Source organism: Lactuca virosa, chromosome 3, assembly GCF_052849685.1.
Source record: "Lactuca virosa cultivar CGN04683 chromosome 3, Lactuca_virosa_CGN04683_v6, whole genome shotgun sequence".
In the NCBI taxonomy this organism is placed as follows: Eukaryota; Viridiplantae; Streptophyta; class Magnoliopsida; order Asterales; family Asteraceae; genus Lactuca; species Lactuca virosa.
The window spans coordinates 100,629,516-100,641,813 of NC_136428.1; positions in this window are offsets into that span (position 1 = coordinate 100,629,516).

A 12,298-nucleotide genomic window follows, 5' to 3' on the forward strand; every position below is an offset into this window, starting at 1 on the left:
TCTAAAACACTTAGTGAACACACTCAGTTCAACAACACCAAGTGAACACATCTAGTTCAAAAATACTTAATGAACACAATCCTCTAATGAACGCATAGTTCGAAAACACCTGATAAACACATAGTTCAAAACATCTATTAAACACTCAGTTCGAAAATACCTGATGAACACATAAGTTCAAAACATCTAGTGAATACGATCTCCTAATGAACACAAAGTCCAAAAAGCACGTGGTGAACCCAATCACCTAATGAACACAGAGTACAAAAACACCTGGTGAACCCAATCACCTAATGAACACAGAGTACAAAAACACATGGTGAACCCAATCACCTAATGAACACAGAGTACAAAAATACCTACAAGCTACGAGCCTATTAACGTTCCAATGGACTATTTAGTATAGCCTGTGGTCGTTGTCTTGAATGACTAGATCATCTTAAACATCAGGACCTATCATCATTACTTTGACAATTTCACCATATAAGAACAACCCTTATCCCACCCCGTCAATCTTCACAACGACGCGATCTAAACTCTCGTATCTAAAATTTTCCTCTTTACCTGATCCCTACTCACGAATCTAAAACTAACCTCTTGATCTGATCCACACTCCCGGATCTAAAACTAACCTCTTGATCTAATCCATACTCACGGATCTAGGGACAATTAACTATGCCTTAATCCATAGCTACCAAAGTTTTTTTTTTCTCTCGTTTATCGACAACATCTACCCCATGTTCTACCCAACATATTTGTTGATATAAAATACATATATAGTTTAACTCGTTTAAAAACTATATAAAACATCCATTCCACACTCATCTCAAATAAACAACAATATATATACACATAGCACGTATTTCATAGCAAATACTTCATATTTATGTGTTAGAAGAAAGTAACTACACACTCACATGATTAGACGATACTCGGACAGCACCTCGTCTATTAAAATAATCTTTTCCGACGAAACCGGGATGTTTTCTCCAAAACCGGGCTTCTCGCGGACAGAGATTCGGCTCGGAAACTTTACTTCTCAGGATCTTCGAGGCTTCGGGACTCGCTTCGGGTGTCGGGATTGATATCGGGGCTTCAGGGTATTTCTTGCACGCAAAACGATGCAAAAATGAGAGAGAAAGGAAGAAATTTGGCAAAAAGATCGGCAGCCCTCGACTTCTATTTATAGGGGCTGAAACCCCGAGTTACGCTGGGCGTAACCCCAAACTACGTTGGGCGTAATCCTCCGTCGACATGTACGCTGGGCGTACATCTAGGTACGCTGGGTGTACCGAGTGGATAGGGCCGGATGAGTCACGGGTTTGGTATTATCCGATTTTATAATTAAATAAATATATTTTAATTATTTAAAAACTTCAGAAATTCATATCTTCCTCATACGAACTCCGTTTTCGACGTTCTTTATATCCACGCGTAGTTGAGACTATGCTCTACAACTTTCGTTTAGACTCCGTCGGCTAATTTTGAATTTATTTTTATTATATTATTTTTAGTAGGCCGGGACAGGAAAACTCCGTTATAAAATCATAACTTCTTCATCCGACGTCCGTTTTCGTCTGTCTTTTTACCGTTGGACTACTATCGACGAGATCTTCGATTCTCATTTAGATTGTTTCGGCTAAAAACCACTCGATCTCATATTCAAACTTTGGGCTGCATACCGTTAAGTCGAAACTTCGAAAAATCATAACTTCCTCATACGAAGTCATATTTAGATGTTCTTTTCATGCACGCTCTCGGTTTAACGGACTCTACAAATTTTGTTTAGACCACTAAGGCTAAATATCGCTCCATCGTAAATTCACTATTTACGTCGCGCTGTGTCGTGCCGGTTCTGTCGCGAAACTTCGACAGGTCATAACTTCTTCGTTATAACTCGGATTTCGGCGTTCTTTATATGTACGAAATCCTTGTAACTTATACTATAACTTAGTTAAGATTACTCCTTCTAAATAATCTTCCATCAAAAAGTCATTTTTGATGCTTATCGTCTCTAAATTGACTAGCCCAGATCTACGGACGTTACAATTATCTCCCCCCCCTTAGGATGATTACGTCCCGAAATCATCAACTAAAATAGGACTTGTATAATGATTCCATACGTTATCTTTTCATCCTAGGTAATAATCATAACTTCTATTTTTTTTTCTTCGAACGAGTATTTAACTCTAGGGCTTCCTGACTGCAGACGATGCTCAATCTTGCATCTGCTTTTCGTATTATGCTAGACATTTAATCGTAACCTTCGAGTTACAAAATAAATCCTTATTGTGGACTCCTTCTTCTTCTTAGGATAAATATTTTCCTTTATCTATTGTAACAGACCGATGGGTCGTGCTCCAATGACCTCTCATCGCATGATGCAACGCTTAGACTCAGGTCTTTTAGAGTTAAATTCCAGAATGGAATATACCTTCCTTCATATTCTAATGTGATATAATCACATTTTAGCATGTAGCATTTCTAGCTACAAGCTTCTTTAACAATGAGGGCGATGCTATCGGTCGCATTGATTTCAATCTTCTGACCTCAGTCAGATGCTACATCGAACTTGGTTCTCCGAACCACGTAACAAACTCATCGTAGTCGGACTCAATTTGATATGACCACTAAGATTGGAATAACAACCATCTTACTAGTCATTACCGAAACAATGGTAATGACATACTTGAATAAAACGGAATCAATTACTAGCTTCTTGGTAACCTTGTGATTTTCTCTGATCCAAGTGCGAGTCCTGTGCTTCCGGTAGTATAGGCCTCTACTACCTTTCACACCTACTCATACTCGTCCCAAGTATTGTCTCGCAGTTAACCAAGTCACCATACAACAACAAAAATCACAAAATTATCCAACACATCATATATTAACACCATAGATATCACATAGACATCCAAACCATAAATATCACATAGATATCAAAACCAGGGTTTATATTATTCTTGAAACGATTACACAAAGGTTCAAGTTCACCCTACACTATGCCGCTAATAGGCTACACTTCCAGATACTAGCCATATCTTAATACGAAGTTTTCATCCTTGATTTCGCGTATTGACATCTGCTTCGTCAAGGATCATGTGGAATGCCTTTGGCTTTGCTGGTTCTTTCTTCTTTGGGCAATTGATCGAGATATGCCCTTTTTCGTTACACTCATAACACACTTTCCTACTAGATGCACACTCATTGGCGTAGTGCCCAGACTTTCCACACTTGAAACATGTGACCTCCTCGCCACATCTTCCCAAATGTTTCTTCTTGCACTTATCACACCATCTTGCCTCATCTCTTCCTCCTTCGAACTTTTTTGAACCAGACTTTGAGACTTTTCTCTTCTCGTCGGATCTTGGGGATCCCTCAAACTTTCTTTTCTCACCAACTTCGACCTTGTTGGCGGTTCTGCCCTTGATCATTTCTTTGACGGACTTAGCAACCTAGATGGCCGCCTCAAGGGTAGGTGTCTGGCGTACTGGCACAGTGTACTCCCATGGTAGTCCCTTTGCATACCTATCTATCTTCGCCAGCTTGTCTGGGACAATGCGCAGAGCAAACTCCATCTTATCTATGAAGGCATTGGTGTATTCATCAATGGACATGCTGTCCTTCTTTAATGCCAGGAATTGGTTCTCTAGTTCTAGCAGATCTTGGGCCGAGCAGAACTTTCGTTTGAATTGCACCAAAAATTCTGCCCAAGTCAGTTGCAGTGGCTCGTTGGGGCTTATGGTTTTCCCCAGAGTGTTCCACCAGCGAACAGCGCTGCCTCTGAACTGACGCACTACATATGTGGTTTGTAGCTTGCCCTTGCAACCACATGTTATGAATGCCAACTCCATCTCCGATATCCAATCCATAACTCCAATTGGGTTTTCTTTTCCTGTGAAAGTCGATGGCTTGCGAGTTAGAAAATCTTTGTACTTGCATCCATTTCTTTCGACCCCGTCGTCTTGGTTGTTTCTCCTAATCACTGGGGGATCAGCTTGACCAACGATCCCACTGTAGTTCCCTCTTTCCGACTGGCCTCCATTCACTTTGGGCTCTTCAACTTGCATTGAAAGTTCTTCCCGATTCTGCCGAAGCAGGCGTCTAGTTTCTTTCATCTGATGATCCAACATCGTTTGAATCATCAATTGTACTCCAGCCATTGTTATCGGCTCAGGTGCTGCTGCTGCAACAACTACTTGCTCAATCACAAGTGGTTGATTCATGTTTTCGTTCACGTTTCCAGCTCCACTTCTGGTTCTTGCCATTTTTGATCTATACACCGAATAAGGTGAATTTAGATCTCTATTTTGATAGACGTTCAAATCATCCTTATCACTCCGAAACGTTTACATGCTAGTTCAAATATCGTAGTCGTACGCTTAGAATCCTAAACACATAAGGTTTCCAGATCCGGTCGGCAACAGACCATAGATCCGAACAAACAATTCCATATATGACAAACATATAGCATTTAGCACATAAAAGCATTTTAGGCATCTTTCCAAAAAAAATACTAGTGCTCGTGTCTAAAATATGGTAGACACTCATCTCACAATCATCGCTTAGCATTCTAAGTTTAAGTCTAGAAATCCTACAAATTCCTAGTTCGCTTAAACTAATGCTCTGATACCAACTGTGACATCCCCAATTTCACGGTCATAAAAGACCGATTTGTTTATGCTTTGTTTTAAAATCAGAGTAATCTTTTAAAGAAAACAGTTGCGGAATTTGTTCCCAAACAAAATATGATAAAACTTTATCAAAACATTTCTCAAAGAGAATGTACTTTTCATTAAATAATAAAACCTCGGGATGTCATGTTTCGATACAAACCAAAAAGAATAAACAGTACAATTTAACCTTAAAACAGTTATTTACAACTACTGGTCTGTAATCCAGAATCTCTCGTCAAGTCAACCAACTTATACTCTTGTGCCATTACCTGTAGTGCAAAGAAAACTGAGTGGGTCATGCTTGGGAGCCTGGTGAGCATATAGGGTTTTCAACCCACAATAATATAATTATTATATTCAATCATCAATCAATAAATCAATCAATCAATCCAAATTACCCATCCCCATTATCTCCTTTATTTCTTAAGGATTTACCCTAAGAATCAACTATCCCTTATTCATTTATTCCTAAGGATTAACCTAAGGAATTGACACAAAGTCCACCACTGCCCAGATCCTCAAATTACAACCGGTAAACACTTAGTTCAACTGCTTAGTGAACACCTAGTTCTAACACTCCTAGTGAACACTTAATTCAAAACATCTGGTGAATTCTTAGTTCTAAAACACTTAGTGAACACACTCAGTTCAACAACACCAAGTGAACACATCTAGATCAAAAATACTTAATGAACACAATCCTCTAATGAACGCATAGTTCGAAAACACTTGATAAACACATAGTTCAAAACATCTATTAAACACTCAGTTCGAAAATACCTGATGAACACATAAGTTCAAAACATCTAGTGAATACGATCTCCTAATGAACACAGAGTCCAAAAAGCACCTGGTGAACCCAATCGCCTAATGAACACAGAGTACAAAAACACCTGGTGAACCCAATCACCTAATGAACACAGAGCACAAAAACACAAGGTGAACCCAATCACCTAATGAACACAGAGTACAAAAATACCTACAGGCTACGAGCCTATTAACGTTCCAATGGACTATTTAGTATAGCCTGTGGTCGTTGTCTCGAATGACTAGATCATCTTAAACATCAGGATCTATCATCATTACTTTGACAATTTCACCATATAAGAACAACCCTTATCCCACCCCGTCGATCTTCACAACGATGCGATCTAAACTCTCGTATCTAAAATTTTCCTCTTTACCTGATCCCTACTCACGGATCTAAAACTAACCTCTTGATCTGATCCACACTCCCGGATCTAAAACTAACCTCTTGATCTAATCCATACTCACGGATCTAGGGACAATTAACTATGCCTTAATCCATAGCTACCAAAGTTTTTTTTCTCTCGTTTATCGACAACATCTACCCCATGTTCTACCCAACATATTTGTTGATATAAAATACATATACAGTTTAACTCATTTAAAAACTATATAAAACATCCATTCCACACTCATCTCAAATAAACAACAATATATATACACATAGCACGTATTTCATAGCAAATACTTCATATTTATGTGTTAGAAGAAAGTAACAACACACTCACATGATTAGACGATACTCGGACAGCACCTCGTCTATTAAAATAATCTTTTCCGACGAAACCGAGATGTTTTCTCCAAAACCGGGCTTCTCACGGACAGAGATTCGGCTCGGAAACTTTACTTCTCGGGATCTTCGGGGCTTCGGGACTCGCTTCGGGTGTCGGGATTGATACCGGGGCTTCGGGGTATTTCTTGCATGCAAAACGATGCAAAAATGAGAGAGAAATGAAGAAATTTGTCAAAAAGATCGGCAGCCCTCGACTTCTATTTATAGGGGCTGAAACCCCGAGTTACGCTGGGCGTAACCCCAAATTACGCTGGGCGTAATCCTCCGTCGACATGTACGCTGGGCGTACCGGGTGGATAGGGCCGGATGAGTCACGGGTTTGGTATTATCCGATTTTATAATTAAATAAATATATTTTAATTATTTAAAAACTTCAGAAATTCATATCTTCCTCATACGAACTCCGTTTTCGACGTTATTTATATCCACGCGTAGGTGAGACTATGCTCTACAACTTTCGTTTAGACTCCGTCGGCTAATTTTGAATTTATTTTTATTATATTATTTTTAGTAGGCCGGGACAGGAAAACTCCGTTATAAAATCATAACTTCTTCATCCGACGTCCGTTTTCGTCTGTCTTTTTACCGTTGGACTACTATCGACGAGATCTTCGATTCTCATTTAGATTGTTTCGGCTAGAAATCACTCGTTCTCATATTCAAACTTTGGGCTGCATACCGCTAAGTCAAAACTTCGAAAAATCATAACTTCCTCATACGAAGTCATATTTAGACGTTCTTTTCATGCACGCTCTCGGTTTAACGAACTCTACGAATTTCGTTTAGACCACTAAGGCTAAATATCGCTCCATCGTAAATTCACTATTTACGTCACGCTGTGTCGTGCCGGTTCTGTCGCGAAACTTCGACAGGTCATAATTTCTTCGTTATAACTCGGATTTCGGCGTTCTTTATATGTACGAAATCGTTGTAACATATACTAAAACTTAGTTAAGATTACTCCTTCTAAATAATCTTCCATCAAAAAGTCATTTTTGATGCTTATCGTCTCTAAATTGACTAGCCCAGATCTACGGACGTTACAATTATCTCCCCCCCCCCTTAGGATGATTACGTCCCGAAATCATCAACTAAAATAGGACTTGTATAATGATTCCATACGTTATCTTTTCATCCTAGGTAATAATCATAACTTCTATTTTTTTTTCTTCGAACGAGTATTTAACTCTAGGGCTTCCTGACAGCAGACGATGCTCAATCTTGCATCTCCTTTTCGTATTATGCTAGACATTCAATCGTAACCTTCGAGTTACAAAATAAGTCCTTATTGTGGACTCCTTCTTCTTCTTAGGATAAATACTTTCCTTTATCTATTGTAACAGACCGATGGGTCGTGCTCCAATGACCTCTCATCGCATGATGCAACGCTTAGACTCAGGTCTTTTAGAGTTAAATTCCAGAATGGAATATACCTTCCTTCATATTCTAATGTGATATAATCACATTTTAGCATGTAGCATTTCTAGCTACAAGCTTCTTTAACAATGAGGGCGATGCTATCGGTCGCATTGATTTCAATCTTCTGACCTCAGTCAGATGCTACATCGAACTTGGTTCTCCGAACCACGTAACAAACTCATCGTAGTCGGACTCAATTTGATATGACCACTAAGGTTGGAATAACAACCATCTTACTAGTCATTACCGAAACAATGGTAATGACATACTTGAATAAAACGGAATCAATTACTAGCTTCTTGGTAACCTTGTGATTTTCTCTGATCCAAGTGCGAGTCCTGTGCTTCCGGTAGTATAGGCCTCTACTACCTTTCACACCTACTCATACTCGTCCCAAGTATTGTCTCGCAGTTAACCAAGTCACCATACAACAACAAAAATCACAAAATTATCCAACACATCAGATATTAACACCATAGATATCACATAGACATCCAAACCATAAATATCACATAGATATCAAAACCAGGGTTTATATTATTCTTGAAACGATTACACAAAGGTTCAAGTTCACCCTACACTATGCCGCTAATAGGCTACACTTCCAGATACTAGCCATATCTTAATACGAAGTTTTCATCCTTGATTTCGCGTATTGACATCTGCTTCGTCAAGGATCATGTGGAATGCCTTTGGCTTTGCTGGTTCTTTCTTCTTTGGGCAATTGATCGAGATATGCCCTTTTTCGTTACACTCATAACACACTTTCCTACTAGATGCACACTCATTGGCGTAGTGCCCAGACTTTCCACACTTGAAACATGTTACCTCCTCGCCACATCTTCCCAAATGTTTCTTCTTGCACTTATCACACCATCTTGCCTCATCTCTTCCTCCTTCGAACTTTTTTGAACCAGACTTTGAGACTTTTCTCTTCTCGTCGGATCTTGGGGATCCCTCAAACTTTCTTTTCTCACCAACTTCGACCTTGTTGGCGGTTCTGCCCTTCATCATTTCTTCGACGGACTTAGCAACCCAGATGGCCGCCTCAAGGGTAGGTGTCTGGCGTACTGGCACAGTGTACTCCCATGGTAGTCCCTTTGCATACCTATCTATCTTCGCCAGCTCGTCTGGGACAATGCGCAGAGCAAACTCCATCTTATCTATGAAGGCATTGGTGTATTCATCAATGGACATGCTGTCCTTCTTTAATGTCAGGAATTGGTTCTCTAGTTCTAGAAGATCTTGGGCCGAGCATAACTTTCGTTTGAATTGCACAAAAAATTCTGCCCAAGTCAGTTGCAGTGGCTCGTTGGGGCTTATGGTTTTCCCCAGAGTGTTCCACCAGCGAACAGCGCTGCCTCTGAACTGACGCACTACATATGTGGTTTGTAGCTTGCCCTTGCAACCACATGTTATGAATGCCAACTCCATCTCCGATATCCAATCCATAACTCCAATTGGGTTTTCTTTTCCTATGAAAGTCGATGGCTTGCAAGTTAGAAAATCTATGTACTTGCATCCATTTCTTTCGACCCCGTCGTCTTGGTTGTTTCTCCTAATCACTGGCGGATCAGCTTGACCAACGATCCCACTGTAGTTCCCTCTTTCCGACTGGCCTCCATTCACTTTGGGCTCTTCAACTTGCATTGAAAGTTCTTCCCGATTCTGCCGAAGCAGGCGTCTAGTTTTTTTCATCTGATGATCCAACATCGTTTGAATCATCAATTGTACTCCAGCCATTGTTATCGGCTCAAGTGCTGCTGCTGCAACAACTACTTGCTCAATCACAGGTGGTTGATTCATGTTTTCGTTCACGTTTCCAGCTCCACTTCTGGTTCTTGCCATTTTTGATCTATACACCGAATAAGGTGAATTTAGATCTCTATTTTGATAGACGTTCAAATCATCCTTATCACTCCGAAACGTTTACATGCTAGTTCAAATATCGTAGTCGTATGCTTAGAATCCTAAACACATAAGGTTTCCAGATCCGGTCGGCAACAGACCATAGATCCGAACAAACAATTCCATATATGACAAACATATAGCATTTAGCACATAAAAGCATTTTAGGCATCTTTCCAAAAAAAAATACTAGTGCTCGTGTCTAAAATATGGTAGACACTCATCTCACAATCATCGGTTAGCATTCTAAGTTTAAGTCTAGAAATCCTACAAATTCCTAGTTCGCTTAAACTAATGCTCTGATACCAACTGTGACATCCCCAATTTCACGGTCATAAAAGACCGATTTGTTTATGCTTTGTTTTAAAATCGGAGTAATCTTTTAAAGAAAACAGTTGCGGAATTTGTTCCCAAACAAAATATGATAAAACTTTATCAAAACATTTCTCAAAGAGAATGTACTTTTCATTAAATAATAAAACCTCGGGATGTCATGTTTCGATACAAACCAAAAAGCATAAACAGTACAATTTAACCTTACAACAGTTATTTACAACTACTGGTCTATAATCCAGAATCTCTAGTCAAGTCAACCAACTTATACTCTTGTGCCATTACCTGTAGTGCAAAGAAAACTGAGTGGGTCATGCTTGGGAGCCTGGTGAGCATATAGGGTTTTCAACCCACAATAATATAGTTATTATATTCAATCATCAATCAATAAATCAATCAATCAATCCAAATTACCCATCCCCATTATCTCCTTTATTTCTTAAGGATTTACCCTAAGAATCAACTATCCCTTATTCATTTATTCCTAAGGATTAACCTAAGGAATTGACACAAAGTCCACCACTGCCCAAATCCTCAAATTACAACCGGTAAACACTTAGTTCAACATACTTAGTGAACACCTAGTTCTAACACTCCTAGTGAACACTTAATTCAAAACATCTGGTGAATTCTTAGCTCTAAAACACTTAGTGAACACACTCAGTATGGATGAAGGACTGAAGGGACTCGGCGAGTCGCATGGTAGACTCGACGAGTCTTATGAAGATGGTCATGAACTCGACGGGTTGGATGAACAACTCGGCGAGTCCGATGAAGATTGCCTTGGGCTCGGCGAGTGGCATGGTGACTCGGCGAGTTGGCAAGTTATGCAAGGAACTCGGCGAGTAGCTGAGGGTACTCGACGAGTTGAGGTCAGCATGGATTTTTGACCTTGATATTTGACTATGACTTTGACCAAGGGTTGACCGTTTTGACTTTTGAGGATAATTGGTAAGCGGGTATTTATGAATTGGATCATTGATGGTTATAGGTGTTGGAGTTTGGGGCAGTGTTTTGGGAGCGTGATTTCGTGGTTCAGTCCGACATTTGCAAGGTGAGTTATCCTCACTATACTCAAGGGTCTAAGGCACCAAGGCCGACCCTTTGGATTGTCATATGGTTATGTTATGCTAGTATGATCCGTTAGAACGGTATCCTAGAGGCTAGGATAATATTATATGGTATGTGGTATGGCGTGTTAGACCGGTATCCTAGAGGGTAGGATAATATTATATGGAATGTTGTATGATCTGTTAGATCGGTATCCTAGAGGGTAGGATAATATTATATGATATGTGGTATGATCTGTTAGATCAGCATCCTGGTAGATAGGATGGTGTTATGTGCTATGTGGTATGATCCGTTAGATCAAGTATTGTCTATAGACTGTTATGTGATTATCTGTTACATGTGCACATGTTCGTTTAGCGGTTGAGGTTTATCTGCTTTGTGCGGAGGCCAAAAGACCTGGGCATTCCAACCTGTAGGTTGTGGGCCGTGGGTATTCCATCCCGATGATGATTGAACTCGTAGTATGTGGCCATTCCAACCTGTTGGTTGTGGGCCTGGGGTATTCCATCCCGAGGATGATTGGACCCATAGTATGTTGGCATTCCAACCGGATGGTTGAGGGCCTTGGGTATTCCAACCCGATGGTTGACTGGACCCATAGTATGTTGTTTATGATTATATGTGTAATGTTGTGGTATGGGTATTTTGGGGGAACTCACTAAGCTTTCTGGCTTACAGTTTTAGTTTATTGTTTCAGGTACATCTGGGGATCGCGACAAGGTGAAGGTGTGATCGTACAACTCCTCACTTTTTATGACTTTGTTTCTGGGATACTATAATATGATACATTTTGAAAACAAGTTTTGTAATGGTTAATGGTTTTGGAAATGTTTTAAAAGTTTTAAATTAACTTGAAATTCATGGGTGTTACTGTTGGGTTATGAGCATTCTAACACTCCTAAGTGTACATGCAACCCTAAATACCTTGGATCTATGTTTTCTCTATTATACATACAATTATGAACATCCAAGGTATTATGCTAATCTAGCATACAAAATAATAAATATAACAAGATAGAATACATACCTCTTTGATGTAGAATGTCTTCATGAAGCTTGAGTGCCTAGTGCCCCAAGTGTGACACCTCAAATGGTTCACACAACACCAAATACACTTGGAATAACTTGAGAGAAACTTGAACACTCCTTGAAATCGTCTAGCCCTCACACTCACACATTAATGCCCGATTTCTTGAGCCATGGGATTCTTTTATATGGTGGCTATTAGGGTTACATCATGTAACTCATAACTTTACCCATTCCTTATGCTCCATGGATTTTAACCTCCATG